The following is a 26164-nucleotide window of genomic DNA, read 5'->3' on the forward strand; positions in this document are numbered from 1 at the left end:
CGCCTCGGGCCGGAACCCTGGGCGGGCGGACGCGCTCGGGGCGCGCAGGCACGAGACTCGAGCGTAGGAAGACACGCGGGCCGCGGCCCGACCCGGCGGGAGAGCCCCTGCGCGCCGCCCCAGCAATGGCGCCGGCGCCCGACGCGGGCGGCTCACGCCCGGGAGGCAGGTGTGAGCCTGGGGGCGTTTCCGAGCTGCGAGCAGGGCGCGGCGAGGCGGTGCAGGGGCTCAGGCAGGGGGCGGCTGCGGGAAACCTCCCAAAGCAGAAGGTCGGTGCTGCGGCTGGGCTGGACGGTCGGGGCATTTATTCCCTTTAACCACAGCACTGAGGAGCCTCCCCTGCGTCATCCGGGGCCTGGGGGGCCGGGGTGGGGGTACAAGGGACGGGGACCGAGTAGCCCGGACGCTGTAGGGGCAGGGGGCGCTTGCACAGGGGATCTGTGCAACCTCAGCAGGTCGCCCCTCTGTGCCTTGCATTCCTGGTCTGTGTAATGGGATGGGTTCAAAATACAGCATCTGTGTTCGCACCCGCCCTGCCCAACAAAACGTCCTCAGGCTCCTTGCTCCTGAAGAAAATGCTCAGCACGAACCTGGCAAAGGTGCCACGAGACACTTCAGTTTGGGACAGACCCAGTCACACAGGTTGTCATTCCTTCCTCGCATTAAATATTCCGAGGCTTCTGGCACCAGGCCTGTGCTGGGTGGAGGCTGCATGATAAAGGCAGCAGGCCGGGCCTGGAGAAGCCAATAAAACAGTCAATCACCTCTTTCCCTGGGGCCAGGAAGTGGGCCCTGGAAGATGCCGGAAGCCAGCCCGCTCTGGGCCCCGTCCTGCCCTGGGCCCTTCTGTGTGTCAGGGCCAAGGATCTCCAGGTAATGCCTTACACATGGAGTATTTGCTCCCTGGCCTGTTTTTAGAAAGGCCACAGGCCTGAACACTGTTGGTGTCCCCCCCAAACGTTGGTGAGCCTCAGTGTAGATTCTAAGAAAGAACCCAGACCCTGGCCCCTTGACAGGCTTGAAAATTTTCCCCCCCTGACAACTTTGCATTGTGAAGAGCTCTGAAGGAAACAGCTTTCCTTCCCAAGCAAATCCTGTTGTGTTTATTGCCTGATGTCTCCGCCCTTCTGTTATTCAGTTTCAGCACTAGGCTCAGTTGGTCATGTCCAGGGTCTGTCCCCAGGGTGTTTAGTGGGTGAATACTGAGTGGATGGAGGCTGTCTTTGGTGCTTCTCACAGTCATAACAAATTCATGATCCCAGCTACTGTTTACTGAGTGTCTGTGCTGTGCCAGGTTCATGCTCTCATATTAGGAGGGGACACAGACAGGTCAGTCAGGTAGTTCAGCCAAACCCAGGCTGCACTTTGGTGTTGGACAGACTCTGAAAGCAATGAGCTTCCCACCCTGCCTTGCTGGTCTTGCATAACTCCCATGGCAGCTGAGTGGCCTGGTTTTCTCAGTGCAGGGACCAGAGTCAGCACAGGGGCCTGGACTGTCTGGCCATCACCTTAGCCAGGGGCCAGGTCCTACTGATGCTAAATGTCCTAAATGTCCCTCAAATCCAGATTTCACCATTTGTCCCAGATCACCACACAGCATCATTCCCTTTCCCTCTCTTACCCCAATTGCTGCTTCTCCCTTTTCAATCCATCCCTATCCTGCGTCTCTGGAAAAAGCAAATTCCATCCTTAAAACCCCTGGGCAGTCAATCCCTTGCTCTCTGAAGGAAGTCTTGCACTTTTTCAGGTGGCCACAGCTTAGCCTGTTCCCCAGCCATCCCACTGCAGGCTCTAAGATGCACCCGAACCGAGGTCCTTACTTCCCTGCCTTGCCACAGCTGAGCCTTCCACCTGGGGCGACCCCTGTCCACACTTGCTCCCCCAGGCAGGGCCAGATGGTCCAGATGCTGCCAGAGCATAGTCATGTATTTCCTCTTTTGGTTCCTCTACAAGGACCGTGAGCTCCTTGAGGACAGGATCCCGTAATGTCCAGCACAGCATAGACTGAGTCAAATGAATGCAAGAATAAATGAATGAGTTTCTAAGATATGCCTTAAGCTAATAATCATAATGTGGTTGCATGCCGGCCCAACATCCTCAGAGAAGACCAATGGCAGGTCTGGGGGCAAGCTGTGCTGGCCACAGGAGGGTCCAGGAAGCTCTTGGCCTTGCTACAGGGAGCTGCTAAAGCCCACCTTCCCCTTCCTGTCTCAGGCCTGCTTTTTTAACTGTCCTAGAAACCTGTCCTGCACCCTCACTGTGGCTTTGCTATGTAAAGACGCCTGTGGGTTGCTGTCAAACTTCTGCAGAGGACCCAGGGTTGAGGGAGGAGGGGGAGACGCTGAGGTGATTTAATATTAGCTAAGGGTTACCACATACCAGGTTTGTGCTAAAGACTTTTCATGTATCAGTCTCATCTAACCCTCTCACACCCATTTCACTCTTGGGGGAAATGCAGCACAGAAAAGTTCAGTGACTTGAGGACGGAAAGTGTCAGAGTCAGGATTTGAACCCAGGTCATCTTATTCCACTAGGACTTGAATTTAGGATAAACAGGTGGGCCTTTCCTTCACTTACTGGGTGGCAGGGCCCCCGGGCCACCAGGTGGTAAACTGGCCTTCCTTCCCTCCCAGTGTGGTTCAGAAGCCAAGTCTGAGGGAACCTGCCAAAGCGACCCTGTTACCATGGCAACAGCCGTTTCTCTGCAGTTGCAATTTTGCAGGCAGGGTATCACCCATACCTGCACACGCATGAGCCTGAGAGAACGGAGTATCTCCGAATTGGCTGCACCTGTTGGGATTTGGGGGCGGTGTGTGGGTCCAGGCAAGGTGGCCTGAGGGGTGAGGGGCCCTCCTGACTTGCCCTCCAGACCGGGCTCAGACCCCTATTACCTTCAGACTGAAGCAACTTCCTGCATGCAGAACAATGGCTATCACGGAGCAATTGCTCTTCTACTCAAACACCTTCAGGGGCTCTCAATAATCTGCCCCACTGACAAGTTACCCCTTTGGGACAAATAGAATGAGGACTGGCCATTGTGTATTTTTTCCTCATTAAAAACAAACCTCTAGGGACACCTGGGTGGCTCAGTGGTTGAGCATCTGCCTTTGGCTCAGGTCGTGATCCTGGGGTCTGGGGATTTGGGGATCGTGTCCTGCATAGGCTCCCCGCAGGGAGCCTTTTTCTCCCTCTGCCTATGTCTCTACCAGTCTCAGTGTTTCTCATGAATAAATAAATTAAAAACAAACAAGCACACTCAAAAAACCCTCTAAATTCTACCTCTGCAAATCTCTGCCCTCCGGGCTCCCTCACCCACACCCACCTCCACTGCTCACCACTGACCCAACACAGACCTACCTTAATTTTCACCTTGGCCATTATAATAACTCTCCACTATTTTCTCACTACAAACATCCATTTGCTCAGCAAGTATTTATTCAACTTCATGTTCTTAGCTGGAGGCCGTGCTAGGAGCTGGGGACTCTAGGAGCAAAGCAGAAACTGCCCCCACCTCCTGAAGCTGGTGGTCTGGGAGGAAATGCAGACAAACCGAGTCATTGTCAAATCCTGTAATGTAGAGTGTAAAGATCTGGGAGCTCCAGGGCCCAGAAGGAAGGTGAGCTGGGGGAGGGGTGCAGTGGGGGAGGGAGACAAGAGGCTTGAGGGCTGGCCAGGGCCCGAGTCTGGAGAGCATTGCTGAGCCTGCAGGCAATGAAGGCAGGGCCCACTGAGGGCAGCCGAGAAAGGCAAAAAAATTCCCCCAAGTTCTACTCTGGCTGCAACGGTCCATGCTGACCAGGAGAGCCCTATGACCCGATAGCACAACTCTAGCCCTGGTCTTCTGTGGAAAAAGAGAGGACTGCTGGTCTTTAAGCCTTTAAACAACTTTAAACCTTAGAGAAAGGCCAGATTGGCAACACAAAGTTTTCTCAGGCTGGAGAAAGGCCGCCCCAGGCTTCTCTCTCTCTCTCTCTCTCTCTCTCTCTGCTTCTCCCTAATCCATCCTAGGGTACCTGAGGTTACTATAATGTTTCCCTTAGTACCTGCCCATTAACTTAGCAAATTGGACTTTATATTTTTTCATTTTTTTTAGGAAAAGATTTTATTTTTATTTATTTATTTTTTAAATGATTTTATTTATTCATGAGAGACCCACACACAGAGAGAGAGAGGCAGAGACACAGGCAGAGGGAGAAGCAGGCTCCATGCAGAGAGCCTGATGTGGGACTCTATCCCAGGACTCCACGATCATGCCCTGGGCCAAAGGCAGATGCTAAACCTCTGAGCCACCCAGGGATCCCCCAGGAAAAGATTTTATTTATTCATGAGAGACACAGAGAGAGAGGGAGGCAGAGACACAGGCAGAGGGAGAAGCAGGCTCCATGCAGGAAGCCCGATGTGGGACTTGATTCTGGGTCTCCAGGATCATGGCCAGGCCAAAAGCAGGCGCCTAACACTGAGCCACCCAAGGATCCCCCTGACTTTATATTTTTTCAAAGTAAATTGGAAGATTAATATACAATGGAATACAGCTTTACAAGGACCAGAAGTGATCTCCAAAACATAATTGAATAAAAGAAGGTTTTGGGGGGATGCCTGAGTGGCTCAGTGGTTGAGCGTCTGCCTTTTGCTCAGGGCGTGATCCTGGGATCCAGGATTGAATCCCACATCGGGCTCCCTGCATGGAGCCTGCTTCTCCCTCTGCCTGTGTCTCTTCCTCTCTCTGTGTCTCCTGTGAATAAATAAATAAAATCTTTTTTTTTTAATATTTTATTTATTTATTCATGAGAGACCCAGAGATTGAGAGAGGTAGAAACACAGGCAGAGGGAGAAGCAGGCTCCATGCAGGGATCCCGACGACGTGGAACTTGATCCCGGGACTCCAGGATCACACCTTGGATCAAAGGCAGGCGCTAAACTGCTGAGCCACCCAGGGATCCCCAATAAATAAAATCTTTAAAAAAAAAGTTTGGGGATCGCCTATGGAGTGTGATCCCACATATTAAGGGTCTCATGTCTTTTCATCTGTTAAATGAAGATTAAAAACTAGTGCAACCTCACAAGGTGGCAGTAAGGTTTTCATGTGTTTATGCTCCTTAAAGTGTTCAGAATCTTGCTGTCACATAGTAATGGCTCAGTAAGTATGAGGCATTATTACTCTTCTCATGTAAAATTATTTTGGAAACAAATGGAAGTATATACTCTACAATTAAAACGGTGGTCGATGGCCCAGGCATTATAAACAAATAGACGCTCTTACAAATATAATTACAAATTATAATTAATGCAAAGAAGAAAAACGAACCCAAAGGACAAACGTGGGAGTCAGAAAGTAAACGGGAGGCTGCAAATTTGGGGGGGCCCCCTACTCATGCCCGTTATTCAGTCCTAAGAATTTGGGGGAAGCAGTTATTAAGAAAAAGTTGAAAGGTGCCTGGGTGGATCAATGGGTTAAGTGCCTGACTTCCGCTCTTCTTGAGTCAAGATCTCGGGGTCCTGGGATGCACCCTGCATTGAGCCCCAGCCCCCACTCCGGGTTGGGGGGGCTCTGCACCTAGCAGGGAGGGAGGGAGTCTGCTGGCCCCTCTCCCTCTGCCCCTTCCCTGCTCCTACAATGGCATGTGTGCTCTCTCTCACACATAAATAAATAAAATATTAAAAAAAAAAAAAAGAAGCTGAAGAACTAGGCGTTGTTGAGTGGAGTCCCTGATTCTTCAGAGAAGAGCAGATGGACTCTCCCCTAGAATATAAGTCACACAGTGTCATTTCTAAGCTTCGAACCCCTCAGTGTCTCTCCGTCTTGGGGGTAAAGGCCAAACTCCACCTTCTCCAGAAAGATCTGGCCCCACATTCCCTCCTCCATGTCTCTAAGGTCTTGTTTTTGATGCCCAGTAGTTTTTCCTACTGGAGGGTTGGTACTGGAGTGCTCCTCCTGCCCAGACAGCCTGTCCCCAGGCCATGCCCCCCTTACCCCAGCCCCTCTTCTCCCTGCCCCCTCAAAGGTGACTTCGGCAGCCATTCTTCTCTGTTCCTTCCCAGCACTTGCTCTGAGTGCAATTAAACCGTCACGCCTTTACCCTGTTCATTATCTCCCTGGTGAGTCCGGGGGCTGGTGTGGTTTCCTTTGCCACTCTCCCCTCCTCTCTGAGTGTCTCGTGGGTGGGTGGCCTGGCACACTGGAGACACTGGACGTAGGGGAGCTGGAGTGCTGAGGTGACTCCATGTCCCGGCCATTCACAATCTCCCTTGAATGACCTGCTCTCTCTCACTTGTTTCCTAACAGACTATTTCTCCGTGACATGCCTCCATTCATCCACTGACACCTAAATGATCTTTAGCTCTGGATCTCGAGGCTACCTCCGTCTGACCATCCCTGAGAGTTTTCATGTTGTGCCATCATTGTCCCCGTCCCGCTGTCCCACTGTAGTCCCTCTGCGTTTTCCAGAGCTTAGATTCCAGTGGAAAGAGACAGAAGATGAAAAAACAAATAAGAGGAGCGCCTGGGTGGCTCATTTGGTGAAGCTTCTGCCTTCAGCTCAGGTCATGATCCCAGGCATCTGGCTCCTTACTCAGCAGGGTGCCTGTTCTCCCTCTCCCTCTGCCTGCCGCTCCCCCTTCTTATGCTCTCTCGTTCTCTCTCTGTCAAATAAAGAAATAAAATCTGAAAAGAAAAAACAGAAAATGTATAGTGCTATGAAGGGAAGGAAGACTCTCTGTGGCAGAGATGGGGCAGTTTGGGGTATGGTGGTTGGGGCCCTTCACCTGCAAAGGAGGACCTTCAAGATCTGAAGAAGGACTGGGGAGCACTGGCCATCTAAGGGGAGAGCAGTCCAGGCCAGTGCAGAGACCCTGCCCCGACTGAGTGTAGCGGAAGCGATCAGAGTCCAGGGAACCAGGGACAGAGAGGAGGGCAGGGAGGGTGAAGGGCTGGCTCAGGGTAGTGGACCCTGAAACTATTGTAAGGCCTTCAACTTTTATGGAATGAAATGGGGGAAACTTTGCAGGGCTGTTGGCTTAGGAGGGGCAGGACCTAACTTAAAGAAACCAGCTTTCGGGATGCCTGGGTGGTTCAGCGGTGCAGAGTCTGCCTTCAGCTCAGGGCATGATCCCGGGGTCCTGACCTCTCCCTCTGCTTGTGACTCTGCCTCTCTCTCTGTTTCTCATGAATAAATAAATAAAATCTTTAAAAAAAAAAGAAGAAAGAAAGAAAAGAGAAGAAAGAAAGAGAGAAAAGAAGGAAGAAAGAAAGAAGAAAGAAAGAAAGAAAGAAAGAAAGAAAGAAGAAAGAAAGAAAGAAAGAAAGAGAAAGAAAGAAAGAAAAAGAGAAGAAAGAAAAAGAAAGAAAGAAAGAAAGAAAGAAAGAAAGAAAGAAAGAAAGAAAGAAAGAAAGAAAGAAAGATTCACTGTGCCTGTCCTGGCCAGACTGAGTCCTAAGGACAGAAATGCCAATCAAGTACTAAACCAGCCCCCCAAAGCCTCGGGCCTTGGGGTATTTCCGAACAGAGTCAGATTTGCTTTGTAGAAAAGTCACTGCTACCATCACGTGGATGCCTAGAACACTTTGCCTGACCTGTGTAGTGTGTTCTGATAAAGATTTGTTAAATAAGACAAATTCCACTTCCAATTTCTTCTCTTTCTCCTTCTCTGCTTGCCTTCCCTTCGCCCTGAAACATTTATTCAAAGCCTATTACCGGATTACAACCCACAGAATGAAATATCCACAAATGCATACTGATATAAAGGAATAATTGAATAAATAAATAAGTGGGGGGAGGGGAGCGAAGGGACAGCTCTTTCTTGCAGTAGGATTCCCATTAATAAAAATGCAGGAAGGAATAAGGGAAACAGAAACTCATCGCTGGAACACCATAATAATTATCTTTGCAGGCAAGATCCACTGATGGATGTGAAAATTAGTAGGCAAATTTTGAGGAAAAACAGAATATTTGCATAGTTTAAAATATTTCCCCAAAGACATATTTTTTAAAAAATTTATTTATTTGAAAGAGGAAGAGAGAGAGAATACATGAGTGGGGAAAGGGAGAGACAGAGAGAGAGAGAGAAACAGACTTCCCGCTGATTGCGGAGCCCCAACTCTGGGCTCAATTCCATGATCTGGAGATCATGACCCCAGCTGAAATCAAGAGTCGGACCCTCAACCAATGTAGCCACCCAAGCACCCTACCGTAAGGTATTCGTTAGCTACAAAGGGAAAATACTAACTGGACAATGGAGAGAGCTAGTGGACTCCATCTTAACCAAGTGGTTAGCTTAACATCCAAGAATAAGACGGACGAACATCAGATACTCCCTGGAGCACTGAGAAGAAGGTTGCTCCAGTGTTATTCTTCCCTACAAGGCATAATCTCCATCTAATCATGAGAAAACACAAGACAAACCCAAAGTGCAGGATATTCTACAAAGCACCTGGCCAGTACTCTTCAAATGTCAAGGTCATGAAAGATGAGGAAAGATGGAGGAACAGATAAGAGGAGGGTAAGGAGCCATGACAGGTTTGATGTGGGGTGGGTTTTAGAACAGAAAAAAAAGTCCATTAATGGAAAAATTGACATCAGTGAAATTTGAATATAGTTTGTAGTTTATTTTTTTTTATTTTTTAAAAAAGATTTGATTTATTCATGAGAGACACAGAGAGAGAGAGAGAGAGAGAGGCAGAGACACAGGCAGAGGGAGAAACAGGCTCCTCACAGGGAGCCCCACGTGGGACTTGATCCCGGGTCTCCAGGATCACGCCCCAGGCCGAAGGCAGGCGCTAAATCACTGAGCCACCCAGGGATCCCCTAGTCTGTAATTTAGTTAGTAGTATTGTGCCATGTTATTTTTGGGGAGGGGTTGATAATTTTACTATGGTTATGTAAGATGTTAACCTGAGAGGAAGCTGGGTAAGAGGATATAGGAACTCTGTGCTATTTTTGCAACTTTACTGTAAGTCTAAAATTATTTCAAAATAAAAAGTAAAAAAAGAAAAAAAATCGGAAACCTATTATACCCCTAGTACCCTGCTTGTGATCTCTGAATACCATTTCCCCCAAAATAAATCAGGACTCCTGATTTATTCTCCATAGAGAATGGCTGATTCCTGGTCAGGACGCAAGAAGCAGACCCCAAAAGGAGTTGGAAACATCTTGAAGCATCATCTGGCAAAGAAGCTTCAAGACTCATGGGATGTCCGAGGGACTCCAGAGCCAAGTTGAAGAGATTTCTGCAGACCAAAGATGGGATAATTCAAACATCAATAAGAATAACTGTAACAGACTAAAGCACATCAAAGGTTAAACCCATGAGTTCATAATGATACTAAAAAGAATAATTTAAAAAATTAAGTTGTCACCCTTGGTGGGTGCTGGAAATCCAACTCATTATTTTGAAGACATTGATCCAAATAAAGGACAAGAATGAAACACTTATCCTCTTTCCTTTATGATTTGTACCTCAGAGGAACCAAATAGAGATCAGCAGATGTTTCTCTTCATGGAAGTATTCCAGCTAATAGTAGAAGAGAGAATGCCCAAATTGGATGACTTCATCTTGCGACTCCTCATGAATTAAGGGATATAAGCACTGAAGAGCAATGACAGCTTACATCACACAAAGAAAGAGAGCCAGACATGATCTGCCTCCTAATGAAATCCACAACACCTCCCGTAAATTAGTTTTGCCAGAAAACACTAATCTGAATCTAATCAGGCTCTAGATTAGACTATCAGTTTATCAGAAATACAAAGGACAGGGAAGCCTATAGAATTATATACCACAGGGATGCAATCAGCAAAATCCAAACTGTGGGATGCAGCAGGACAGGTGATGCGTTTGCAAAGAAAATAGAAAGACATGGAAGGGAAAACTATGGATACAAGAGACCTAACTGATGTCTCAGCTAATTGCACAGTGCATTTTTTAAATTTTTTATTTATTTATGATAGGCACACAGTGAGAGAGAGAGAGGCAGAGACATAGGCAGAGGGAGAAGCAGGCTCCATGCACCGGGAGCCCGACGTGGGATTCGATCCCGGGTCTCCAGGATCACGCCCTGGGCCAAAGGCAGGCACCAAACCTCTGCGCCACCCAGGGATCCCGCACAGTGCATTTTTAATTTTTATCCTAATTTTTTAAAAACACTGTACAATGTAAATATCTTTGCCAATTATGAGACTACTGGAAATTTGAACACTGCCTGCCATATGTTTTGTGTGTGTGTGTGTGTGTGTGTGTGTGTGTGTGTTTTAAGATTTTATTTATTTATTCATGAGAGAGAGAGAGACACACACAGAGAGAGGCAGAGACACAGGCAGAGGGAGAAGCAGGCTCCATGCAGAGAGCCTGACGTGGGACTCGATCCCGGTCTCCAGGATTACACCCTGGGCTGAAGGCAGGCACCAAACCGCTGAGCCACCCGGGCTGTCTGCCATTTGATAATAGTAAGGAATAATTGCATATCTTGTTAAGTTGTAATGGTATATATATATATATGAATACAGTAAAAGGTCTTATTTTGAGAGATATGCACTGAAATGTTTAGAGAGGGAATGGTATGAGGTGTGGATTGACTTCTATGGAATATGTCATGGAGGTCAGGATGGATATGGTCAGTGTTGACTTAATGGTTATTGGGCTGATGAAGACTCCTTATCTTATTCTATTTTTTAGTGTATGTCCAATATTCTACATAATAAAGTCTTTTATAAACATCTGCGATCTATAACTTAGAGATAATAACTATTAACACTTTGTAGTCTACCTGTGTCAGTCTTTTTTTTTTTTAATTTTTATTTATTTATGATAGTCACACAGAGAGAAAGGCAGAGACACAGGCAGAGGGAGAAGCAGGCTCCATGCACCGGGAGCCCGATGTGGGATTCGATCCCGGGTCTCCAGGATCGTGCCCTGGGCCAAAGGCAGGCGCCAAACCACTGCGCCACCCAGGGATCCCAACCTTTTTTTTTTTCTTAAAGATTTTATTTATTCATGAGAGACACACATAGAGAGGCAGACATAGGCAGAGGGAGAAGCAGGCTCCCTGTGGGGAGCGGATGCAGGACTTGATCCAAAGAACCCAGGGATCACCACCCAAGCCAAAGGCAGATGCTCAACCACTGAGCCACCCAGGCCCCCTAGCAACCTGTTTCTACAATATATCACTATAAAAATAGATATCCTACTACTGGGTAATTTTAAAAAGTCTTTCATGTCTCAGGGCTGCAGATGCAGTATTAAGCCCAATTTCCTACCCCCAAGGCAGCCTGTGATCTAGGGGAGTTAGCTCCTCACCTCTGTGACTCGGTTGGCTCCTCTCTATAATGGGTGTGCGCTTTCTAATTTGCAGTGGTACAGTTTCAAGGACAGAATATTCTCTCTGCTGCCTCCCTTGGAAGGAAGGCCTGGACTTGATTCCCAGCAGTAGGTTCCACACCTCTGAAAGACTGTGTGCCACACATAGTAGGAGTAGGCACTTAATAATTTCATATCAATGAGCTCAGAGCCTGGAGCTTCATTTGATTATCATATCATTACTGTCATTCACATCTCTCTCTGGGCAGAGTCCCTGCCTTCAAGCTGCATAGGGACTTCTCTGGAGTCCCAGAGCCCCCCAGATTTTCCTATGGCTACACTGTAGTTTATGATTGCCTGTTCAGCTTCTCCAGCAGACCCTGAGCTCCTCAGGTGCCCCCAGCGCCTGGCAGAGGGTCTGGCACAGAGGAAGCTCTCCTAAATGTATTTTCATTTCTCTAAATGAAACATGAAAGAAAAACCACCCAGAGGGCATGACCAAGAGTGTGTGTGTGTTTACTTGAACCCCAGTCCAAATTCAAACTCCTTAGTGATTTTTTATAAAATGAAGTGCTGGGAATCCCTGGATGGCTCAGCGGTTTTGGCACCTGCCTTCAGCCCAGGGCGTGATCCTGGAGTCCCGGGATTGAGTTCCGCATTGGGCTCCTGCGTGGAGCCTGCTTCTCCCTCTGCCTGTCTCTGTGTCTCTCATGAATAAATAAAATTAAAAATAAAATAAATAAAATAAAATGAAGTGCCAAGGCAGTTGACAATTAGTTGGCCAAATGGTCTTCCCCTTTCCTTGGGAAGTGGGGGAGGGTGGTTAAAGGGGGGTGAAGCAGTGGGGGTAGCCAGGGGGAGTGTGGAGTTCTGGGCATGGGGAAGAAAAAGAGCAGGGCGACAGGCTCCTTGGCCCCTACCACTCGGCTGTGCTAGGTGAGTCCCTGGGGTTGAGAAAAGGGAGAGGAAGCTGCCATCTGGGGCTGGCGTCTTTCCCATTTGGCAATCATGATTGCTCCAGACGGAGCACTCCCCCTGCCCACTTCCTCCTAACATTCCTGCCTCTCAGTTTGAGCTCTGGTCTGGTTGGCCTTGGACCTACCTGCATCCACATCCAAGGCCTTCCTCCTGTGAGCTTATTTATCTGGTGAGGTGCTGGATGCTGTGGGGTGTGCACTTTTGGCCTCACTCAGGCCAGGGGTCAGGGGACATAGCATGGGAAGTGCTTTTATTTCTGCTATAAATGAGGGACATCAGGTCAAATGGACCTGTTTAGTGGAGCTAATGAGGAATTGTTGGGGGAGAAGGACCCCCATCCCCCCTTGTTCAGTTTGCAAAGCTCACAGGGACACTTGTTGCCCAGGCTGTGGGACCTGAGCTCCTTCGGGCAGGATTCAGGACCCATCTAGGTGAGGGTGCCCGGTGTGCGACACACAGGCCTGGCATTTTGCTGGAGGAGATCTGGAAGAGGTTTGGGAAATAATTACTGAATGAATGAATAATGAATTTACCATGAGTGAACCATGGTAAATATAGCTACAGTGACCACGGGGCAAAGTTGAAGGAATCAGGCGGACAGAACTGAGTTCAAACCCTTCTCTGACATGTACTAACTATGTGACTTGGGGGCAAGCCACCTAAAATGTCCTGAGCCTCTGGTTCCTAAACTGTAAAAATGAAAGCAAATAATTCTATCTCATTTATGAGATTTACATGAGCTGATTGTAGAGCATGTGACATGTAATAGGATTAATGAATGCTCGCTATTGTTAATATTGTTTATTGATTCAACAAATGTGCATCAAGCACCTACTACGTGCCAGGTAGTTTCTAGGCACTTGGACCAGATCACTGAACAAAATACATTGAGACTCATTCCCTCATGGGGAATTATATTCAGGCAGGGGGAGAGGCTGTAAACAACAGATGAGTGCAGTAGCAAGTTGGAAAGTGATAAATGCCATGGGGGAAAACAAGTACAGTAAGATGTGGGATGAGGGGTGCAGTGGAGTGGGCTGGAGTGAAAAAATGTTTTTCTTTTTTCTTTATTCAATTGACAGAGAGTGAGAGAGCACAAGCAGGAGGAGTGGCAAAGGGAAAGGGAGGAGCAGACTCCCCGCTGAGCAGAGAGCCTAATGCAGGTCTCAATCCCAGGACCCTGAGATCATGACCTGAGCCAAAGGCAGGCACCTAACCCACTGAGCCACCCAGGCATCCCTGGAGTTACATTTTAAATAGGGTGGCACAGTAGGCTTCATTAAGAAGGTGGCATTTGAGCCTTTGCTGGAGGTGAGGGAGACAAAATCTCAAGGAAGAGTGACCCAGGCCTGTGGAGAGCTGGGGTGGAGGGGTGTTGCCTGCAGAGCCTGTAGAGGAGTGAGCAGGGAAATGAAGTCGGGCTAGGGTGGCCAGATCACACAGGGCATTGCTGGCCATCGTGAACTTAGCGTTTACTCTGAGTAAGAAAAGCTGTGGAGTTTTTAGTGGAAGGATGACAGGATCTGACTTATGCAGGATCAGGATAATGTCCTGCCAGGTTGAGTCTAGACTGAGGGGTAGGGGAAGGATGAGAAGAGCAGAGTCCAGATGCTGGTGTCCAGTGGTGAGAGGAGTCAGAATCGGGGTGTATTTTGAAGAGCCAGTTTGGTTTCATGAGGGGTTGGATGTAGAGTGTGAGAGGGACAGAGGGACAGGATGATTGTGGGATCTGAGCCTCAGTGAGTGGAAGGAATCAGTTGCCACCTGATGGTGGAGGCTGCAAGTGAGGCAGGGTTGGGAAAGACATCAAGGGGTCAGTTGTGAATGTATTGGGATGTAGATGTCTGTTAGCTACACAAAATACTTAACAGGCTGCTGATGTAAATTTGGGAGTTGTTAGTACTACTATAGCTATTTTTCCTCCACTTTCACACTTGATCCTCACATCAGCTGGTGAAAAAGGCAGAGATTATTCCCAGCCTCACAGAATGGAAATCCTACCAAGAGCATATGTCCTTCCAAAGAACTGAAAACAGGTATTTAAACAAATACTTATCCATGAGTGTTCATAGCGGCACTATTCACCATAGTCACAAAGTGGAAACGACTCAGATGCCCATCAGCGGACAAACGGATGAATAAAATGTGGGGCAGGGCACCTGGGTGGCTCAGTGGTTGAGCATCTCTTTGGCTCGGGTCCTGATCTCAGAGTTCTGGGATTGAGTCCCCCATTAGGCTCCCCACAGGGAGCCTGCTTCTCCCTCTGCCTCTCTCTGTGTGTCTCTCATGAATAAATAAACAAGATCTTAAAAAAAAAAAAAAAGTGGGATGCCCATGCAATGGAGTATTATTCAGCCATCAAAAGGAAACTTCAGGGCAGCCCGGGTGGCTCAGCGGTTTAGCGCCGCCTTCCGCCCAGGGTGTGATCCTGGAGTCCCGGGATCGAGTCCTGCATCGGGCTCCCTGCAAGGAGCCTGCTTCTCCCTCTGCCTGTGTCTCTGCCTCTCTCTCTCTCTCTGTCTGTGTGTGTCTCTCATGAATAAATAAATAAGATCTTAAAAAAAAAAGGAAACTTCAAAAACATATTAAGTGAAAGAAGCCAGTCACAAAAGGCCACCTATTATATGATTCCATTCATATGAAATATCCAGAATAGGTAAAGTTAAATCAATAGAAACAGAAAACAGATCAGTGGTTGCCAGGGGCTGGGTCGGGGGAGAGGGAAGAAGGGAATGATTAAGGGGCACAGGATGTCTTGTGACAGTGATGAAAATGTGGAACGAGATGGAAGTGATGGTTGCACATTGAAAATGCACGAAAGGCCACCAAATGACACATTTATCTTCCATCTATCATCTATCTATTAATTTATAGTGGGCTCTCTGCCCAATGCAGGGCTGAACTGTGAGACTGAAAGGGGCACCCTCTGAGGACTGAGCCAGCCAGACACCCCCAAATAATACACTTCAAAATGGTTGACTGAATGTTCTGTGCATTTTCCCTGATAAAACAAACAAACAGCGCCCGCGGAGCAGCTAAGCAGGCTCCCGAGCTGCCTGCCTGCGCGCTCAGCCCCGGCTACTCCCCGGCCCGGCCTCCGTCCCCCCGGAGCACAGGAGCCTCGAGAAGCAAAGGCATCGATAGGTCCGCTGCAAGATCAGTTTAGAGCAACCGGATTGCGCAAAGCCTAAACCAGGAAATCTGGTCGGACAGGCATGGGATTCACGCCTGAAGTCAGCCCTGCCCTGGAAAACCTGCGGCGGGGGGAGGGGGGCGGTGCTGACGTCAGAGCCAACCTGCACTTCCGGGTAGGGCGGGTCTGTCCGGCTGCGGGAGGAGGGGCTGGAGCGGGAGCCGCCGAACTTCCATGGTTAACCCTTCAGGATCTGAGGCGCCCAGAGCCGGCAGGGACTTGATTTTATTTATTTATTTTAAAAAATTTTATTTACTTGAGAGCGAGCGAGCGCACATGAGCAGGGGGAGAGGGAGAGGGAGGGGCAGGCGCCCCACTGAGCAGGGGGCTCAAGGTGGGACTCCATCCCGGGATCCGGGGGTCATCACCTGAAAGGAAGACAGATGCTTAACCGACTGAACCAGCCAGGCTCCCCGGAAGGGCCTTTATTTATTTATTTAAATATTTATTTATTCATGAGACACACACAGAGAGAGGCAGAGACACAGGCAGAGGGAGAAGCAGGCTCCATGCAGGGAGCCAGATGTGGGACTCGATCCTGGGTCTCCAGAGTCACGCCCTGGGCCGAAGGCAGGCGCTAAACCGCTGAGCCACCCAGGGATCCCCGGAAGGGCCTTTAGAAAACATCCTCGAGGAAATGGCATGTCCAAGCTGCTAAACACCTTCTCCCAAGTCACACAGCTGGTAAAGGGCTGGGCTGGGACTGGGAGGAAGGCAGCCGAGGCTTAGACACCTGCTCTGTGTCCAGCAGCCGGAGTGATCTCAGCCACCTGCAAAGCAGGTGTTAACAGCTCCACTCTGCAGAGGAAGTTCAGGGAGGCTCGGTGACCAGGCCGACAGCACACAGCTGTTAAGAGGCAGGGCTGGCAGGTGAACATAAGTCTCCCTGACTCTTACAATCTGTAAGTCTTGCTAGGCTTTTGTCTGTCTTCTTCTTCACATGGGTGTCGCCACTGCCAGGAGAATGAATGAATCCGTCACACCAACCTCTTTCCTTTCTTCCCTACCTCCTTCCAGACTCAGCCTGTTCAAAGTTAACACACACTCTGGGGCTTGCTCACACAGTTGCCATGGTAACCGAACTCTCAGAACTTAGAAACAACAGCTACGGGCAATCCGGGACAAAAGCACTGAGCCCTTCTCTTGCTAAACTAGTTAAGGCTTTTCTGTCCAAGCTGACAAGAAGTAACACAAACCAGCAAAGAGCGAGAAGATACTTCCTAACACACCATTATTGTTACTGACCGTGGTCATTGACCAAGGGCCCTTTGTGACCACCACTGTCACCTTCACCACAGATCCGTGGTTTAGAAAGTGGTATCTGCTGAGGACACCTGCCTTTAAGTGGTAACTAAATTATAGCCCTGCTCTACCACCGGTGCTTGGGATTAGCAGGAGATAACCACCATTACCTCAATGGCTTGATAGCATTTTAGCCCAAAGCAGGAAACTTGCTAATTTTGCTAAGTAGTACAAACTAATAGTGTTTGGACTTTTTGAAATATTGAAAATAATTTCTTGGTGGCTCAGTCAGTTTAGCATCCACCTTGATCTCAGCTCAGGTCTTGATCTAAGGGTCATCAGTTCAAGCCCTGTAATGGGCTCCATGCTGGGTGTGGGGCCTTGAAAGAAAGAAAAGAAAAAAAAGAGAAGAAAGAAGAAAGAAAGATCATTCTTTTTTAAAAGATAGCAGTTTATTGAGATACAGTTCACAAATCATACATTTTTTTAAAGTATTTTATTTATTTATTCATGAGAGACACAGAAGGAGAGAGGCAGAGACACAGGCAGAGGGAGAAGCAGGCTCCCTGCAGGAAGCCCAATGTGGGACTCGATTCTAGGACCCCGGATCAGCACCTGACCCGAAGGCAGTCGCTCAGCCTCTGAGCCACTCAGGTGTCCCACAAATCATACATTTTAATCAAAGTGTACAGTTCAGTGAGAAAATTCCTTTTTTAAAATATTTTATTTATTTATTCATGAGAGAGAGAGAGAGAGAGAGGGAGGTAGAGACACAGGCAGAGGGAGAAGCAGGCTCCATGCTGATCTGGAGACCCATGTCCGGCTCCCTGCATGGATCCTGTTTCTGCTTCTCTCCCTCTCTCTCTCTGTGTGCCTGTGTGTGTGTGTCTCATGAATAATAAATAAAATCTTAAAAAAAAAAAGACCATTCCAAACAAAATAAGAAATGAAAATGAGGAAATAGCCATAGCCAAAAAAAAAAAAAAAAAAACAACCAAAAACCCTTCAAAGAATTGATTAGTATGCAAATAAATGAGAAAGGATGGTTTGCTGGGAAACCATAAATTACCAATATCAATGCTAGAATACAACAAAATTTGAAACAGACCAAATAGAGGCACCTGGGTTCAGCGTCTGGCTTTGACTCAGGTGGTGATCCCAGAGTCCTGGGATTGAGTCCTGCATCGAGCCTTCTTCTCCCTCTGCCTATGTCTCTGCCTCTCTCTGTGTGTCTCTCATGGATAAAAGAAAGAAAGAAACAGATCAAATATCACACACACAAAATGAAGATGTTATCAAGGGGTGGCTCTCCCACCCACAAAGGAAAAAAGAAAAGCACCAGGATCCAACAAGTCCTCTGGTTAATTCAACCAACACTTATAAGAAACGAGGACAGAGAGGGGGAAGGGAAAAAAAAAAAAAGAAACGAGGACAGAAAATATCATTCGAATGCTTCAGGTTCTTAGAAAAGAATAAATAAATCTGTTGTATTCATTCAATTCTCATTCAATAATCTGGGACACCTGTGTGGCTCAGTGGTTAAGATTATGTTGGTTTGGGTCGTGATCCTGGGGTCCTGGGATGGAGTCCCCCACTGGGTTCCTCACAGGGAGCCTGCTTCTCCCTCTGTCTATGTCTCTGCCTCTCTCTCTCTGTGTCTCTCATGAGTAAATAAATAACATCTTTTAAAAAATTCTCATTCAATGATCCTGTGAAGAAGATAAATCATTGTCCCTGTTTTAGAGATGAAAAAATTCAGGCAAGAGGTATTAAATCACTTGTCCAGGGCTACACAATTGTAAGCAGCAGATCCAAATTTGAACCTGGTGAGTTTAGTTCCAGAATTTACTCTCTTAACCACTTTGTCAGGTCAACTCTTCCAAATGCCTTTTATGGATGTTGCATATCAATACCCCAATCTGTCAAAAATGGCACAAGGGAGGACAACTACAGGGTAGTCTCACTGATAAATATCACAGCAAAAATTGTAAGCCAAATTTTTGCAAATAAAATCCAGCAACACATAAAAAAATATAAATATAAATATAAATATAAATATAAATATATATATATATATATATTTATACCACAACCGAGTTTGGAAATACCAAGAATGTAAGAGTACAGGATGGTTCAATAATAGGATATTGCTGATATTATTCACCATATTGATAAATCATTGGAGAAATATTGCATGATTATGATAATGCTGCAAAGATTTTTGGTAAAAGTAAAAATCCATTCATAATTTCCTTTTTTTTTTTTTTTTAATTCATGAGAGACACAGAGAGAGAGAGGCAGAGAAACACAGGCAGAAGGAGAAGCAGGCTCCTTGATGTGGGACTCGATTCCGGGACTCCAGGATCAAGCCTTGAGCTGAAGGCAGGCGTTCAACTGCTGAGCCACCCAGGTGTCCCCTTGCCTAATTTAAAATGAAAATTTCTGAGCAACGGGAAGGGAAGGAAATATTTTTAAAATACAATTACACACACACACACACACACACACAGCCAAAAAGCCAATTTGTAAGAATAAAATACTAGAATACTAAAAGCATTCTCATTAAAATCAGGTCAAAGCAAAGATACTACCATCACTTTTATTTAAAATTGATCCAAGGAAAGGACACCTGGGTGGCTCAGCAGTTGAGCATCTGCGTTTGGCTCAGGTCATGATCCTGAGGTCCTGGGATGGAGTCCCACATTGGGCTTCCTGTGTGGAGCCTGCTTCTCCCTCTGCCTGTGTCTCTGCCTCTCTTTCTGTGTCTCTCATGAATAAATGAATAAAATCTTTAAAAATAAAAAAAATAAAATTGATCCAAGGCACTTACCAATATAAATAAATGGACAGGGATCCCTGGGTGGCGCAGCGGTTTGGCGCCTGCCTTTGGCCCAGGGTGCGATCCTGGAGACCCCGGATCGAATCCCACATCGGGCTCCCGGTGCATGGAGCCTGCTTCTCCCTCTGCCTATGTCTCTGCCTCTCTCTCTTTCTCCTCTGTGACTATCATAAATAAATAAAAATTAAAAAAAAATAAATGGACAAACAAAAAAAGGTATAGTGATTAAAAAAGAGGAGATACAATTGTTACTTATAAACTATATGATACAATTATATCTTAGAAAATGTAAGAAATTTGACTAAAAAAAATCTGTAGCATAGAAAGAATTCAGTAGGTGTCTAAATACAAATTTATTAAGCAAAATCAGTAGGCTCAGGGTGCCTGGTATTGGGGTTGTGAGTTCGAGTTCCACATTGGGTGTAGACATTACTTAAAAATTAAAAAAAAAATCTTTAAAAAAGTCAATAGCCTTAGTAGGGGTGCCTGGGTGGTTCAGTGGTTAAGCATCGAATTCTTGATTTTGGCTCAGGTCATGATCTCATGGTTATGAGATCAAGCTCTGTGTTGGGCTCTATGCTGGGCATGGAGTCTGCTTAAGATTCTCTTTTCCCTTGGGATGCCTGGGTAGCTCAGGCGGTTAAGTATCTGCCTTCACCTCAGTCCCTAATCTCAGGGTCCTGGGATTGAGCCCCACATTGGGGCTTCTTCTTCCCCCTCTGCTCCTCCCTCTGTTCTCTCTCTCTCACAAATAAATAAATAATAAAATGCTTTTTGAAAAGAGATACTTTCTCTCCCACTTTCTTCTGCCCATCCCCTCACCTCTCCCTCTCTAAAAAAAGGAAATCAATAGCCTTAATATATATAAAATATATTGGAAAATATAATGGAAGATTTACTTTTCACCCAGAAATTCCAGTTTTGGGAATTTATCTTACCAATATGTTTGTATATTCATTCATTCATTCATTCATTCATTCATTCATTCATTCAATTATTACTGAGTGCTATTCATTCTGCATCAGATACTCTTCTGTATGCCAAGAATACAAATGAGTAAACAAATTGGCTAAATGAAACCAAAGCCAAAACCAAAACCATTCCAATTTGGCAGTAGGAAGCAGATAATACATGTAAAGTAAATTATATAGCCTGTTAGAAGGTGATGATTACTAAGAGAGAAGTTGAGTGGTGCTTGGGTGGCTCGGTGGATCGAGCATCTGCCTTTAGCTCAGACCATGATCCTGGGGTCCTGGGATGAAGCCCCACATTGGGCTCCCTGCTCAGCCAGGAGCTTGCTCCTCCCTCTCCCTCTGCTGCTCCCCCTGCTTGTACTCTCTTGTGCTCTCTTTGTCAAATAAATAAACAAAATCTTAAAATAAAAAAAGAAAGAAAAGAAAAAAAGCCAACCAGAATAGGGAGCTTGGGAATGCCAGGTGGCTGAGATGAGCTTCCCAGAGAAGAAACAAGGTGAGGAGGTGGGTCATGTGAATATGGATTAGGAGGAAAGGAGCACAAAGTCCCTGGGGTGGAGTGGTGTGTGCACACAAAATGAGTTGTGTCTGTAACAGAAAAAGGTTCAAAGAATAAGTATTCATCTATAGAGGACCCGTCAACAGGCTAAGGTATATCTACCAGTGGAATATTATGCAGCTGTACAAAAGAATAAGGAATGTCTCTATGAAGTGAGATGGAAAGATCTCCAGGATATACTGTTGATTGAAAAAAAGGGAAGGAGATCCCTGGGTGGCGCAGCGGTTTGGTGCCTGCCTTTGGCCTAGGGCACGATCCTGGAGACCTGGGATCGAATCCCATGTCGGGCTCCCGGTGCATGGAGCCTGCTTCTCCCTCTGCCTGTGTCTCTGCCTCTCTCTCTCTGTGTGTGACTATCATAAAAAAAAATAAAAATAAAAAAATTAAAAAAAAAAGAAAAAAGGGAAGGAACAGACTAGATTATATGGCATGGTAGCTCTGTGTAAGAAAAAGAGGAAAGTCAATATTAGAATGATATCAATTATTTCTTAATTAATTTGTAAATTTAATGTGGGCTCCCCAAAAGAAACAGAAAAGCTAGTTTTTAAGAGCTGAGAAAATTCTTCTTCTTTTTGTAAATAATCTTTATACCCAATGTGGGGCTTGAAACCACAACTCGGAGACCAAGAGCTTCATGCTCCCCTGACTAAGTCAGCCAGGTGCCCCTAAGAAAATTCTTAAGAAGAGTAAGAAAGGGGGCCAGCCCACCCAGATGTTAAATGTACTGTACGGGTGTCTGGGTGGCTCAGTTGGTTGAGCGTCCAACTCTTACTTTCAGCTCAGGTCATGATATCAGGGTTCTGGGATTGAGCCCTGCATCCAGCTCCACGCTCAGTGGCGGGGGCGGGGGTCTGCTTGAGCTTCTCTCCCTCTCCCTCTAACGCCTACCCCACTCTTTCTCTCAGATAAATAAATATATCTTAAAATAGTGTAAAACTACTGTAATTAAGAATATTATTTGGTGGGATTCCTGGGTGGAGCATCTGCCTTTGGCTCAGGGCGTGATCCCGGGGTTCCTGCAGGGAGCCGGCTTCTCCCTCTGCCTATGTCTCTGCCTCTCTCTCTGTGTGTCTCTCATGAATAAATAAATAAATAAAATTAAAATTAAAAAAAAGAATACTATTTGGGGGGAAACATGAAAAGGCAGATCAAGGGCAGCCCGGGTGGCTCAGCAGTTTAGTGCCGCCTTCAGCCCAGGGCCTGATCCTAGAGACCTTGCATGGAGCCTGCTTCTCCCTCTGCCTGTGTCTCTGCCTCTCTCTCTCTCTCTGTCTCTCATGAATAAATAAATAAAATCTTAAAAAAAAAAAAAGAAAAGGCAGATCAATAGAATAGGATAGAAAGTCCAGAAACAGACCCCAGTACACACAGGAAATAGTAGAGTATAAATCGTTCTGGGAATATTGAGTAGTCATCTGGAAACGAATACATTTGTAACCTTCCTGCATTACTTACACTAAAATAAACTTCAAACAGCTCAAAGATATAAATCTAAAATATGAAACCATAAAAGTATCAGATTAAAAAAAATTTATAATCTTGCAGTGGGGTGGCTTTACTTAAGCATGACTCAAAACTCAGAAATCAACTTTGACCACAATAAAAATTTTAAAAATTTCCATGGAAAAAAATAACAAAATCCAAAGGCAATAAACAGAACAATAATATATGCAACACATATGCAGACAAATTTCCGTAGTATAAAGAGAACTCCTATAAATCAAAATGGAAGACTGAAATCCTATAGGAAAGCAGTCACAGATGCAAACAAAGACTTCATAGGAAAGGAAATTAACATGGCTCTTAAATATATTAAAAGATGCTTAACCTCATTTAAATTAAAACCACAGGGACATACCATTTAGACTCAGTGATTGGCAAAGATAAAAATAATTTGATAACAGATGTGGCTCATAACTATCTTTATTTATTGGACAGTGCTGATCTGGGTTGAGGCAAATTCTCCCTTGAGTTGCTATGTCACTGGGCTCAGGAGCCTGGGTCTTCCTTACCTACCAGGCCCACTGCAGGAGGGGCCCAGCCTCACCCTCACCGCAAGGGTGCTCATCCTGCCATACCTCTTAGTCTGGTCACTGGCCAAGAGATCAGCTCCTCAGGTCATCTCTTTCCTCCCCAGGGCTCTGGCACTCCTGTCTCATCTTAATGAAACTCTGCTCTCCACCTTCTTAAATCCTTTTACTTGGTCCTTTCTTTTTCTTTTTCAAGATTTTATTTACTTATTCATGAGAGACCCAGAGAAAGAATCAGAGACACAGAGAGACAAGCAGGCTCTCTGAGGGGAACCGGATGTAGGACTTGATCCTGGGACCCTGGGATCACGACCTGAGCCAAAGGCAGACACTCAACCACTGAGCCACCCAGGTGCCCCTACTTGGTCCTTTCAAAAGCTGGTTGTTGGTCAACAAAATTGCCTACGCTCTTGCTGCTCTTCCAAATACACAGCCTAGGGTTTAACTGTGGGGCCTGGGAGGTGAGGAAAATGCATGAAGCGCGATGGCCAGGGGTACGTGCCCACGTGCACACTGTGTGTGGTGACAAAATCGACAAGTTGGAGAACCCATGTGTCCTGGGCCAGCTTCGTGTGGGAGATGTGGACTCAGTACTATCTCGCCTTTGGTTGTTCAAGAGAGGCAAGCAAGAAGCCCTCCCACACTGCTGCTGGGAACGTAAAAGGGTGCAGCGCTGTAGAAACGATTGACCGTTCCTCAGAAAGTGGACCGTGGAGCTACCGCACGGCCCCGCAATCCACTGCTAGGTACGTAACCCAGAGAACGAAGAACTAACTGTTCGCGCAAAAACTTGTACGTGAATCTCACAGCCTCACCAGTCACGGTGTCCCAACAGTGGAATCACCCCGAAGGCCCATCAGGGAATGACTCTACAAACACCTGCCGTGTGTCCATCCCACGGAATATTATTCAGCCATAGAAAGGACCTGGGTACTGAAACATGATGAGGCCTGGGGACGCTATGGTCGTGAAAGGAGCCAGGCTCCGAAGGCCACGCATTGTACTCCGTCCACATGGAATGTTCCCAACAGGTAAATCCTTAGGGAGAGAGGACTGATTAGCTGCTGGGGCTCAGGCTGGAGGGGGGCGGATTGCTAATGGGTACCCACAGAAGGGCTCTCTCTAGACTTAGGGAAGGATGACGGGTGTCCAGCCTTGCCAATGTCCTAGGACCCCGGGAGTTTTAGGCCACGGGAATTCTATCCCAGAGAAAAGCAAACGGAAAGAGACCCGCAATCGGAGCGTTCGTGAGACACCCCCTGATCTTGACTTCATTTTCGGAACCAGCCGGGCGTGGGGGCGGGGGGGGGGGCGCCGGGGCCAGCTGTTGGGTGGGGGCTCCGCCTCCGGCACCCCTGCCCCTGGTCCTCCGCCCTGGGCCCTTGCGGGGCGGGCGCCTGCCGGAGGCTCCCTCGGGCGGATCCCGCCGCGTCTGCTGGAGACCTGGCTCCCCTCGGGTCCCGCCTCACCCCTGCGCGCAGCTTTGGGCCCACGCGGAGCCCGGCACCCTCCTCTGCGGCGCGGCCGGGCGCCCCCCGCCCTCCCCGCGGCCCCCGCCCCCCAGCTGCGCTCCCGGCGGCGCTGCGCTTCCTGTTCTCTGACCTCAGCCGGGTCTCTGCCTCCACTCCTGTCTTCACTTCCTTCCCCTCCCGCGGGGATGCCACAGCTCCCCACCCCGCCACCCCCTCGGCAGCCTCCTGGGGCACCCGCCTGGGGACCCAGCTCGGGGCAGTCTGCGTGGTCCTCTCCTTGGGAGCGCGGCCCTCCGCTCTCCTGGAGAAATCCGCGTCGCCGCAGAGCCTGGTGCTGTTAGCCCCGGGGACGTCGAGGGTAGCGAGGCTTCCAGTACTGCCTTCCCCAGCGCTCTGCCTTCCTCATCGACTCACCCTGGCGCCCTCCACAGTGGCTGTTTAACCCCGCTCCTGGCTCCCCAAACCAACCATCCCCCCTTCTATTACGTACAGAAGCTACTCTCCCATCCTCCTGCCATCCAGGTCTCCCCTGACTGCACCCACTGATTGCCTCCAAAGGGAAGACATGTCCTTTTTCCATCTACTACGGGCTGAAGGTTGTATCCCACAAAAGTCATAATGTTAAACCCTAACGCCCAATGTGATGGTATTAGGACGTGAGGTCTTTGGGAGGTGATTAGGTCATGAGGGCCAAGCCCTCATGAATGGGATTAGTGTCCTTATAAAATAGGCCCCAGAAGGATCTCTCATCCTTCCGCCATGTGAGACAGTGCACAACCTGGACTCCCAGCCTCCAGGACCCTGAGGAATATGTGTTTGTTGTTTGCAAATCACCCAGTCTATGTATGGTATGCCGTCATGGCAGCCTGAGCTGACTAGGGCACCCCCTAAGGCCATCCTCCCCACCCTGCAGGATCCCAAACCAGATTCCACCTTCGGCTCCTTGATGTTCTCTCTGGTTTCTCTGATGTCTCCCTACTGATTCCTTGCCAAGAACAAACAGGAGTCCTCCCGTGCCTCCCTCTGTCCCTCCCTCCACCTTGTGTCCTTTTCCAGCTACTAGCCTCTTCCTCTCATCAGCCAAAGCACTTAATGAAGAGCACTTACTGAAAAGTCTACAGCAGCTGTCTCAGTTTCCTGATACACCACCTCCTCCCCAAAGCAACCTGGCTTCTCCCAATTCTACTGAAATTTTTCTTGCAGGTCATCACCTGCACCCTAATTGCCCAATCTAACTGACTCTTCTTCTTTTTTTTTTTTTTTTAATATTTTATTTATTTATTCATGAGAGACACAGGGAAAGAGAGAGGCAAAGACACAGGCAGAGGGAGAAGCAGGCTCCATTCAGGGAGCCCAACGTGGGACTCGATCCCGGGTCTCCAGGATCAGGCCCTGGGCTGGAGGCGGCACTAAACCACTGAGCCACCTGGGCTGCCCTCTAACTGACTCTTCTAAGTCATGAGCTTATTTGACTTCTCTGCAGCCACTAACCTCTCATAGACCTGCCCTGTGGCAGGTAGTATGATAGAGGGGTCTGTGGGAACCCCCTGGAGAGACATTTAGTTAGCCCTGGGGTGAGTCAGAGAGG

General features: G+C 47.5%; 1 long non-coding RNA gene across 1 annotated transcript; it reads right to left on the minus strand.

Annotated features, from left to right (window-relative positions):
- Positions 1-17680: 17680 nt before the first annotated feature.
- Positions 17681-25196, minus strand: LOC118350131 (uncharacterized). The gene is made up of 3 exons (XR_004803404.2): positions 25067-25196; positions 23920-24142; positions 17681-19705 (listed from the first exon to the last, which is right to left on the minus strand). It is a non-coding gene; the product is annotated as an uncharacterized LOC118350131 (long non-coding RNA).
- Between the last annotated feature and the right edge of the window lie 968 nt (positions 25197-26164).

This window comes from Canis lupus, chromosome 10 (assembly GCF_003254725.2).
Source record: "Canis lupus dingo isolate Sandy chromosome 10, ASM325472v2, whole genome shotgun sequence".
In the NCBI taxonomy this organism is placed as follows: domain Eukaryota; kingdom Metazoa; phylum Chordata; class Mammalia; order Carnivora; family Canidae; genus Canis; species Canis lupus.